Source organism: Nyctibius grandis, chromosome 4, assembly GCF_013368605.1.
Source record: "Nyctibius grandis isolate bNycGra1 chromosome 4, bNycGra1.pri, whole genome shotgun sequence".
Taxonomy (NCBI): domain Eukaryota; kingdom Metazoa; phylum Chordata; class Aves; order Nyctibiiformes; family Nyctibiidae; genus Nyctibius; species Nyctibius grandis.
This window is the reverse complement of record NC_090661.1, coordinates 10,743,719-10,755,834: the sequence shown is the minus strand read 5'-3', so window position 1 is coordinate 10,755,834 and position 12,116 is coordinate 10,743,719. Positions and strand designations below refer to the sequence as shown.

The 12,116-nt window shown below is 41.1% G+C and overlaps 1 protein-coding gene across 1 annotated transcript in view; it reads left to right on the top strand.

The window, feature by feature from the left end:
* MICAL2 (microtubule associated monooxygenase, calponin and LIM domain containing 2) overlaps positions 1 to 12,116 on the top strand; it is a 152,623-nt gene that overhangs the window by 36,013 nt on the left and 104,494 nt on the right.

Below are 12,116 nucleotides of genomic sequence, written 5' to 3'. Positions count from 1 at the left end.
CCTTTAATACGCTTTTTGAAACTGTGGCTGACGTCAACTGATTTTGACAAATTTTCAGGTATTTTTGTTCTACAAGTTCTGTGGAAACACACAGCATGTAGGAGTGATCCTAAAAGCACTCTGCTTTACAATCTGCCTCAATCGTCGCAGAAAAGTTTTCTGCCCTCTTTAGACATCAGAGTCAATCAGGGATAAGATGTAAACTCATGAGGCAGTAGGCTTCACTCATTCCAGGCTCACAAGAACTACTTGCTTTATAAAACAGAGTTTTGCAAGGTGCGAATCGTAGCATATTCAGCAGGCTCCTCAGTTTGCTGTAAGAGACCAGGGCTGGCTAAATGTGTTTCAACAGCAGTTCCTAAACTGTTCTCTGCAAAGCGCTGTTTGGGGAGGTCTGAGGATCTGTCTTTGTCACTTAGCATTGGCTCTAGTTGCTAAACAACGGCAAAAGAAAATCCTGCACTATTTATGGATTTAAATACTTTCCTCTAACTGTTTTTTCGCAAGCAGAATGTGAATAATTGCTATGTGGCAGTTACTGAAGGAGATGGTCTGCTTGGTTGTGGGAAGGACAGGAAATTATCTTCTCTTCAACAGAGCATGCAATACCATATTTTGATAGAGAGAACCACTGAACATTGGTATAAATCTTGTTGACAAAAGTGTACAGAATACTCTAGTTCATACCATTTGTTTCATCTAGCTATGACAGAATAATTTTAATAGCTCTGTCTCAGAGAAATTCACTTATTTACTGCCAAGTGACGACTAAAAGTTGCCCTAAGAAGGGTAAGTTTTAAGAAGCTACTTGACTGGATAGAGGTAGAACAGAGAGGAAGGGCACGCTGGGGGGTAACTAGATACCAAACTGTGGAGGGCTTTTTAATTAAAACTGTCGCTGAGAGGTTATTTTATGAACTCAGTAGACAGGCAGTGTTGAAAGTCTTTCTTCTTGTTCGCATCATTGCATTGAAACTTCTCAAAAGCACTAGGGAGAAGGACACCATGTTGCCTTCAGTACATATAGAGGCCTCTGTTTTTATTTATTCATTCATTTTTAATAAGCTCTCAATGATTATTAACATTTTCTGAAGTAAACCTGTTTTTCTGCAGAAGCAAGGTTTCTACCATCACATGCAATGTGCCCATTCATGTAACCCTCCCTTTAATACGCTTTTGAGACTGTGGCTGACGTCAGCTGAGGTAATAAATGTCCTTACTACAGTTGTCTTTAGAAAATTAAGAGTGCCATTACAGCTATTTTCACTGTTTTCCTGACAGCCTGTTTTTCTCCTTTCCTTTTTCCTTTTGTTCCCCTTTTTGACCTGTGCTTCCTTCCTTCCTTTTGTTCTTTTGAAAAGGCCTTGAACATATGTCATTGAGCATCCTTGTGATGAAAACAGACAGGAAAGGGAAGGAATGAGAAAATGTCTGATGATTAACAAATTATAGGAAATATTCCACGTGCACCTCACCTACACTTACAGCCTCAGGTCCAAATTTCCATGGTTGGTTTGAGGAAGTATTTGCAACACAAAAAAGCAGTTTTAAGACCCATGTGAAATATAAAAATGAAGTCCTTCTCTCTCAAGTGTGACATTACAAAGCCAAGGCCTGGTTCTGCAAAGTTCTTAAGCAAAGTGATTAATTTTTATATATGGTGAGAAGACTTACGGAAATTGATTGGTACATAAAATACAGCCTGTGTAGTGCTTTACAAAGTTGCCAAGCAGGAGGCTAATCAACACCTTCCGCAGTGTTGAAAATATGGTATTATTGCTCTTTGAGAGTAAAGATTTATTTTTAGTGGCATGGTGTAAGTATTTGCAGAAATTAATGGATGTATCTATGATGCACGTATGATCAAATTCCAAATGAATATAGAATGTCTGTATGTGAACAGTGTGTGTATAGATACTCTGTGAAATACTTGTAGGTGTTCGTTGTGAACCTGGACCATGCCCAGACCTGCACTTCACTGGCACTTCACTGTGTCATCACTGATTTAACGAGAGAAACATGAATCTTCAGATTGCTGCAAATGAAAGCGATAACCGCAGTTTGCAGGCTCTGTGGGGATATCTACCAAACATTCCTCACACGTGAATCACAGTCTGCTGTGAAAGCCTATCTATGCAACAGGAATGAGAGGAGACACGTTGCAAGAAGGCTGCAGGCTCCCTGATCACTGCGGTGGTGTGCTCTGACAGCCCCACTTACAGATAAGGAATTCTCAGAAATGCTGGCAGTCCAACCAAAATGCCAGTGCAGAGAGATTAGGGTACAATATACATACCATGATCTTCCTTCAGTGCAACTGGTGATTTTAAGTTTCTTTCTTGGATGTTATGCCAGCTACCATTTTTAGTAGTGAAGCAGGCAAACAGGAGTTAGCAGGCTAAATCTGACAGCAGTGCCCAGTGCTCACCTCTGTGGAGTTGCCTGGGGACTGCTTGAAGTAGATCAGTCTGGAGTAAAAATCTTAGCTGTTAAACAGGATCACAAAATGAGCTAAGTGGATTTTTGCAATTGCAGTACTGTAAACAGGGCCAAGGTTGTTAATAGGCATCATTTTAAAAAAATACATGGCTCGAAGACTTTGTGTGAGGTTGTGGCCATGAGCTCTGTAGCTGAGTCTGCAGCTCACGGTTCTTCTCATATATGGCTTTGCAATTCCCAATCTTTGGAGGAGATAAAACTCAATCGGGATCTAAACTACTCATGTGCTTTTTTTTTTTTTTTTTTTTAACAAACTTCACCCAAAAACTGTTTGTCTTTTTTGCACGGTATTTAAGAGCTGAATGCTGTACTTGTTTTTGTGCTTATAAACTCTTCAGCCACACTTAAGTTGCTCATTACAATATACACAAGTTTTATACACACAGAACGTTCCACTCCAGCTAAATAACAATAATCCTGTGTCTTAACTGCTCTTGAAGAACATTGCCAAATATGGCTTTCAAAGTTTCTACAACCATATGATTTTAAACTGGATGAATAAAACCCATTGAACAATTTTCAAGAAGTTCAAACCCACTGCTATTTCAGAGTTGCCTTACTGTGGACAGTATTTTCCCTTTAATTCTTTGTAGAAGAAGGAAAACCACAACAAAATAAAACCAAAGTGCTGTAGAAAGACATGCACAAATTTTGGGCAGAAACAAACTTTTTTTGAAACTGTAGGAGTCCGCGTGTATGTATGTTAAATCTCTATGAAACATATACTTCCTTCTATCACAAACTTGTAAAATGGGAATGAGCACTGTTCAGAAGGGCTGTTTCTGGAGCTGGCATTTGCACAGTTCACCAGTATTAGAGAGAAACAGAAGTCTGTCCTAAGTAGGCGAAACTCTATAGAAATCGTACTGTGATTTTTGCAAATATGTCTAGAAAAAGAGCACAAATTTATTATCCTGGCAAAGTTTCTCTATAATTTTCATCTTTTACTAATCAGTGCAGAGTAGTGTGCTCAGAATCTCTAATGATTTTTGGTTTCTTCATGGAATGGAGCATAGCTAGACAATTGAAGAATACTGAGGGTTTAACATATGTTCTTCACCATGCTAGCAGTTTGAATGTGTCTCTAAATTTTTGAACATGCAAAACATAATACAATGATGAACAAGAATTCATCCAGCTAATGGCAGAGTGTATTCAATAACCTTTTGAAGACATATGTGAGTGTTCTCTAAACATTTATTTGAACCTCTCTGTATGGAGTAGATCTTTACTTGCAGTTGATTTACTGGCAGTTTACCTATGTAAATGATACAAATATGTGCATGCACATATAAATGAGGCTCCCATTGATGTTTGAGATATGTATGTATATGTATCAGAGGGTAGGACCTGGCTCATGCTGTGTGCCTGAAATTCTGGCTCTCCCATGACTGTAGATTGATGCTTCAGGAGAGCAGAGATCGCTGCACATGAAAACATCCCAGACTTACTCTGAAGGGAGGTGTGGATTCTCTAAAGCATGCAAATGTGGTGTCACATCAAATGTGTATGCTGTTTTTTCAAAACTCATGCTTACACTTGAGAACTAAGGAAACTTTGTTTAACGTGCTAATGTGTAATTATCAGCTGCCTTGATAGACTCTAGCATTTCTCTGGATGTACTGAGGTTTGGGTGATGGTGTTGTGCATTGGAGGGAGGGCAGTGGCAAATTCCTGTGCACAGCTCTGATCTTCTGAGCATTGTCTCTATTGTAGACCCCACCTTGGGCACAGTTCCTGGGCAGAGGACTTGTAAAGTCTGAGCTGCAGTTTTTGAGGCCTAATTGGACAACATTAGCATAAAGCAAGTAAACAAAATTGAGCTAAGAAGTTTTGAGTGCTGTGTATATAAATACATATAAATATGTGCATTTGTAGGTATATGTATGTATAGAATCATATAAATTCCTGAAAAACAAATTAAATGATCTTGAACTCAGTCCCTGTTGGCCTTTCTAGTTTTCCTCGTTCCTGGACTTGGCCTTCCAAAGCCGGTTTTATAATAGTTTAGGTTCCCTTCCAAAAACTCCTGTTGGGAAACATACTGCAAGAGAATGGCTCTAAAATTACTTATGACCATGTTTCCAGGGTTTATGTAAAAACACAGTGGCTCTTTTTGGTAGCATCATATGCTGTCAGTCTTGTCTGGTCTTGGTGGCATTGGTGTCTCTGCTGTAGGGAGGGCTCCATGGGCTGCTCTGGTGGGGTGATGCTTTAGCTGAGGCAGCATTACAGAGAGCGTGTGGCTTAGAGAGGGGCTGGGACTGGAGGGGAGTTCGGGGGCCAGGGTGTGAGTCAGCAGAGGAGGAGCTCTGGGTCAGAAATGGGGATGGAGGCTGGAGGTTTTGTGACTGACTCAGCACTGGCTCTGAGCCTTGTCTCCCCGTACTAACCACGCTGGTGTACCCGCAAATGATAAAACAGGACAGTCTTTATCTGCCAAACCCCTTCCGCTTCTTTTCATATTGTCCCCATTTCCAAAGACTGTCAAATGAATGCTTTGGGAGTTAATAAAATCTGCTTCACCTGGTGCTCTCCTGCCCAGAGTTGAGAAAGGGAGAGGTACCCCTGGGCCGTGGTGGGTGCTGCCATGTTACGTAGCTCTAGGGTAATCAGCAGGATGAGGAGTAGATACCAGGTCTCTCTCCTTGTTATTAGGTAGAAATTGGCTTCCTACCAGTCCTCAATTGTTTACAAACATCCTAATCTGCAGTCTTGCCTCTCATAGTAAATGAGGCAAGTTGGCTTCTAGATATCTTCCTCTCCCCTCTCTCCACCTTCCTCTGTAGCGCTAAACAAATACTTGTCTTTTAATTAAGCAAATCGTCCAGCATGTATAAACCTGCTGGTATTGCAGCTAAACTTCCTCCTGAAGCGCTGGCATTTGTTGATCCTTCAGAGGTGTCATGGTTTAAAGCTGGGCCGCCTATTAAACCTGTGGCAGATGCTCTCTGTTAACCCTCCCTCCCCCGCCACAACCAAAGGGAAAGGGAAAAGGGAGAGAGACTTATGGGCTGGAAAGTTAAAACAGTTTTAATAAACTATAATAATGAAAAAGAGTATAATAATAATATTGGAATAATCAAATATATACAAAACCAATATCGAGCTCCCCCGATGTCGGCCACGTCACCACCGGCACTGCAGGGCAGGCTCCGGGAAGACCCAGGCTGGGCCCAGCGACGGTCGAGAGCTGGATTCAGGGATGCACGGATCGGGATCGGGGGCAGCAGGAAAATGGACAGAGTCCTCCTTGGACACTGGCCAAAGGCTGGAGTCGCAGAAGCAGCCCAAAGCAGCAGAAGCAGCCCAAGCAGGCAGAGGCCCCCAAAAAACAGCAGAAGGAAGGGGTGAGACGCTTGTGATCCCCCGGCTTTATACTGAGAATGACGTGTATGGGATGGAATACCTTCGTTGGTCAATTTTGGGTCACATGCCCTGTCCGCTCCTCCCTGCAGGTGCGACCCCCCTTCGGCTCTTCACTCGTAAGCAGTGAGGAATTTAGCAGTGACCTTGGTTCCTCTAGGAATAAGTACAGCAAGAGCCTTTCTGCATAACATCCCTACCGGTGCCTCAGTGATAACTACAAACTTCGAGCATTATCAGTCCTAGAAGCAGACACTGTCTGCCAAACATGCAGTTAGTCTCAGAAAGTGCAGTTACTTAGAAGGGACTTAGCTGAAAGTAAAAATCACTGAAAGGAAAATTGTTCTGGTTTAGGCCAAACCAGGACAAGAGGCAACTCAGATTTTCAGCCGTGTTTCTCCTGTGCTGTATATACTGGTATAGAAGCCAGTGAGCTTGATTGTGTCCCGTGAGACAAAGATTTTTTTGGAAGAGAGTAATTGAATTGTAAGATGAAAGAAGGGGATGCCAGTTGTGCTCCAACTCAAAAATATCCTTATTATAATGAAAACTTTAACCTCTTTATTCTATAAAGAGTGAATATCCAGATGGCACATCCCTTTTGCTGGACATACTAATCTCTTCAAAATAATAATTGAAATGGGGAGATTTCCAAACCTGATAATCAGGGTTTATAATGAACACACCAAACTTATTTTAGATATATTAGATAGCATTGCTAACTCTCTTAGTATAATAAAAATGCATTCCTGTGAAGGTTATAAAACTTGAAACTAGAAGTTGACTACCATATTTATAGGAAGTTTAGTGAATGAAAGGTGGTGACTTTTCACAAAAAGACATTTGGCTGCCTTTTTTTTTTTTATTTTATTTTTTTTTCTTAATCCAAACATGCAGTGCTTGGATAGCAGAATCCAGAAGCTATTGAGGTGTTGGGGGTATTAAGGACCATGTATTCTACTGACTTTTTAAGTGGCACCTAGATGTGTTTAGTACACTTGAAAGACAAGCTGTTTACTTTGGTATCTATGCTTTGCTCTGCCTTTTAGGACAGAGCAGTGGATTTCCATTGTAAATTTATTTTTAAGAGTTTTAATGAGTAACTTTTACAGAGTTATTTCAAAGCAGTAGGAGACATGAGACTAATGGGAATGAGTGGTAAGGAAGATTTGTTTGAGATGAGGGGAGAAGCAGCAAATTGCCCATGAACATACGGTGAAACCACAGTTGTTGAACACTGTCTATGCATTCGTTTCTCTAAGAATTTCTAGAGAGGGAATGGGAAGAAGCTTGGGTGATGACAGGGCACACAGCAGACAGGGTTCTATGAAAACAGAACAAACTATTTGACCCTTCGAGCAGTGTTTTAAACTGAGATTGGGCCAAATTACGTCAGCAGAGGCAAATGTTTGGCATGTGATTTGGTAATGAAATCACTTTATTTTTATTATCCTACAGACATTTCCACAAACACACGATTTTTCAGATTTATCAGTCATGAAATGCAATGAAGCCCAGCCAAAGTAACATAATCAGACAGCCTAAATAAGACTTTTTCAGGCATTTGGGAATTTTAAAACGTTTGGCTTGCAAGATAACAGTAGCTTTACATCTGTACTCTAACAGCACTGTGCTGTTTCTCTGTCCTTTGCTTAAGGGCTTTGCAAGTAATCGACAGAAGGGAACTGTCCCACCCTGACCTGATTTCCTAGATATTTTATAAAGATTCCCGCAGGGAGTGACACCCAGTTACTTTCACACAAAACACGACTATTGTCACCACAAGTGGCTTAATTAAGTTTGAACGAAACAAAAGGTTACGATAGGCCGTGGTGTTCCCAGTTAACTGTGGCTTTGTAGTGCTTTTGGGTTTGACTGGGTGAAGCAGCCAGGCTGTGTGTCCACCCACCAGGCAGAGCAGGGTGTGGGGGGTGCTCTCGCCTGGTCCCCAGCACGCAGCCCATGCCGATGCTTTGCTCCGGTCAGTCCTTTCTCCTGGCTTCAGGGAGGCCCTGACAGTGCCAGATGTGGTTGTTAGGGGTTTGTTGTTAGCGGCATTTCCAGCTTTGCTTTGGTAATGTTTGTGTACTGATAAGTGAGGAAATACATAACTTTTGCTACCAAGAAGTGATTAAACACTTGGCTGCTAAAAACCAGATTTCAGACAATAAGGCAATTTCCTGTCTCCTACAGTTCAGGTCCTTTGCGAGGTTCCCACGTCTGTCCTGAGAACTGGGGTTTTGGGGATGTGGTTGCTCTCTTTCCTCTTTGCTGACAAACCTCATCCTACGTTATTTTCTTTTTTAGGTGTTTCTGCAGATTGCTTTTAATACACTTTTGGTAGAATGTAAAATACCACAGTTCTAAGAGATGCTGTGTAAGACGTGAAAATGTGTTTTAGAGAAGCTGATTGTCTTAAGCAAATAACAGCATTTCTATTTGTATTTTCTCTCTAAAAAGCCTTAACAGTGATGGAGTTGTGGTCAAAAAAAAAAGTTTTACTGGGATCTGTTGTAATAACAAAGTAGAAATTCCCCTTTAATGCCCTTGAAATTGGGCTAATTAGCCTTACTTTCTCTGCTACAGTGTTTAAAGGTGGATTATTTTGTGTCAGTCACTTCTCAAAATTCCCACATTCCCTAACATGTCTACATTTACGCACAAAATCTGTTTGTCTTCAAACAGCCAGGTTTCTGCAAACTAACACAGGCACCTCTTTGCCATTTCAGGTCTCTAGGATATTTGTGTCTTAACCTGTATATCTGATGAGAAGTGCTTATTGAAAAATAATCTGAGTTTATACCACAATGTGACATTATTGTATTTTTCTAATTAGTCGTTCTTTTAACCTTTTCCTTGGGTCAGGAATGTTTGGGTAGGTTTAAGCTGTATTTTGGAACAAACCTGTCAAGGGACAAGAAAGGGAGGAGAACCATGTATTTCTGTGGTGAAAAAGCCTTTGCAATGGAGAGCTGTTGTCCTGGCAGCTGGCCACATTTTGCTTCAAATCTCATAGAACTGTGAGAGTCTGACAGGCACTCAGATGGGCCTTAGTTTTCTTCTGGGTCCTGGGTGATGGCAGAGAGGACAAGCATAATATAATTTCAGCTAACAGAAGAGCTGTACTTCACATCTACTGAAGTTTTAAAGTAAAAATACACGAGCGCTGTAGGCCTGTTATACCAACCACTTGGGAGATGAGGGGTGAAGTGGGTAATGGTGACATCTTGCACTGACTGTGAACGCTACAGCCAGATGTAGGTATCTTCCTCCTTTACGAATAAGTTGGCCCAGCATGTCTGAGGGAAGCAGAAGTTGCAATTCCGACTTGACGTTCATAGAGCCTTTGCTTTAAATAGTGAACCTGTGAATATGGTTTACGTTAAATTATGGCACATGAGCAGCTAGAGAACTGTACTTACAGTGGTGCTAGCAATAGTTTGCTGCCAGACTGAGGAAATGCATTAAGTGGGATTTCAGTGATTCCTGTTGTAGACTGGTACTTGTCATACGTATTAAAAATTTGGATGCTGGATTGAGGAGGTGCAGGTGTAACTGCTTTGAAATGCAGGATTAGAATTTTACAAATCTTGAAAAGTTGAAGAAATGGTCTGAGATCAAGAGGATAAAATTTCTAAAAGCTTCTAGAAAAGTATGACCCTTCTAACAGAGTGCAACACCCAGAGAAAATTTGGAAGATGCTGCAGAAAATTATCTGGTGTTTGTAACAGACCACACACCAAGCCTGAGTCCGTAGCGTGTAGTGCTGACCCAAGGAGAGCTGATCCTGGGAGCGTGTCTGAGGCAGCCTGCAGTGTGTCGGGGACTGGGGTGGTTTCCTTTCCGTCTAGTGGGTGCAGGTGAAACCCCAGCTAAAATATTTTGCCCAGTTTGGAGCATGTATTATAGGCAAGAGGCAGATAAACTAGAGCAAGTCCAGAGCAGAGCAGCAAGAGTGGTCAGAACTTTAGAGAATGTGACCTGTAGGAGAGGCTTAAATGCCTTCACCTCATCTACCTTAGGGAAGACCTAAAGAGGAACACTACGTAGTTACTTGGAGCACAAGCAGAACTGTTACTCATTTCACCTTCTCTCTAATAGTCTAGCTAATACTGCTGGATCAAATTCTGATTCGTTTTTCAAAGTTTGCATTTTGCCTTGGACATTTGCTGTTCCTATTTCAGCCCTGAAGAACAGCTTGTGTTTCCCAAGGCTGTGCCTGTTTCTGCTTAAGAAACCAACCAAGAGATACTGCCTTGATGGTCTTGCATCACTCTCTGGATTTGTTCATTTGACTAAGATGCTAACTTAGAAGGAACCATGTGGTTATGCCACACTTTCAATTAGTATGGTGTCGCTTACTTCCACTGCCTCTTTGAATGAGTTTTAAGAGCAGCTTTAAAAGGACCTGTGCAACAGCAAATACTTCTCTCTGTGATTGGCGTCCACCTCCCCATCTTGCCTATACTCTCTGCCATCCTCGCTGGATTTACAATTCAGATAAAACAACTGCCCCAGGGTAAATTGCAACTCAGATTAGAAAACATTGCAAGAGATGGTAGTGAGCTTCCTGCCAAGGACTACACGCCCAGATCATTAATAACACGTTATGCTGATCAGCAAGTGCTCGGTGGAAGGCAGAGGCATTTCTCTCAGATTTTATTTTTTCTTTTTTTCTTGTTTGTTTGTTTTTTAGTGAGGTAGGAAATAATTGCCTGTGGTAGGAAGCCTTTCCTGACAGATGAGGGCTGTTGTGACTGGTGGGGCTGCTCGCTGCCTGCCCGGCTGGCTGCGAGGGCTGGGCTGGCCTCTTTGGCATCTGGGGTAGGAAGTTCACTGCCTGTCAGCCCAGATACAGCCCTGATAGTGGCAGAACAAGCGCAGCCGGTGTTGTTGAGGCAAGTGCCTCCGTCTGAATTTCTCCCTGGCTGGAATGTGAAAACAGAGTCATTAATATGTGGCCATGTAAATAAACACCGATCTTCTATGTATGTTTATCTCCCTTCTGTAGTGTCAGATGTTGGGGTAAAATAGACTATTACACCTCATGACGTGCAGTTTGCTGTCAGATTTTGTGTCTTCAGCTCTCAGCCCCTCTCTTTGAAGCACGGTCCTTTTCATATTTTTTCACCTTTTTAATATTTACTTTTATTTTTCAAGACTCTCCCCTTCAGTAATAAGGGCTGTTATGTACCTTCTTTGTTTTCAGCCAAAAAGGTTTTGGAAATAAGAACGGGAGGTGCTGAAATCTATTTTTGTGTGTGTGTGCTATGCTGCCAGCAGCCTGATTTGTTGGTTCTGTGTGAATGCTGTCAACTTCCCCTGCTATCAGAAACCTTCCTAAAAACTGTTACACTAAGGATACATTTTCTAATTCTAGTTGTCTGAACTGTTCAAGTCCATCTTGCTTATTGACACTATCAGATGCTGTATTGCTGAGAGGTGCTGGTTGATCAGTTCCTAGTGTTTTCAAATTGTAAATAAAAATGTGAAAAATAAAAGCATTGGTAAACTATGGTAAACTGCGATGTACAAGTGACCAATTGAATAAACTGGAAAAAAAATCAGGTTTTCACCCTTTGGAGCTGTATTTGGCTTTACTAGTTAAGTGGCTGCGAATGCTAGTGCTGGAACATGCAGTGGCTTTGAAGATTTCATGATGACCTGGAAGAAAAGTGATCTCAGGAGCCCAGAATTGCTGCCTATTTGTACAGTATTGCATTTTGAGCTCAGCTATAGCTGCAATACACTACTGTACAGTCATTCTGCTTAGGAAAGTTAGAAATGAAGGGATTAAATGATTCAGCTTTTTAAGAATAAATAAGTAAATAATAATTTAAAGATCAGCATTCTGACTCAGACCTGATGGCTGGTTCTGTATGAGCTCATTTACCCAGTACTGACTTCTAAAAGCCAAGTCTTAATTGGATGTTGTTTAATAATTCACTTAATATAAAAATGTATTTTAGAACATATTTTAAAATAGTCTGTGAAATGACCTTGAAATAACTTGACTCACCACTTACTTTAAAAAAAAACAGTTTCTAAACAGAAGCTTAGCTGATTTATTAGATTGTTGTAATTGTTGTTGTTTAGTTAAAAATTTTAGGTTCAGTGTAGTATTTCATCTCTGTAGACAGACCAGGCTGTAGCAACAGTGCTATTTTTTTTTTTTTAAAAGCATATTGCCAACTTCTTCCTGTAGCAAAGCCATGGTTGTTGACCAACTTGTCTGCATGCTTTGGATGCCA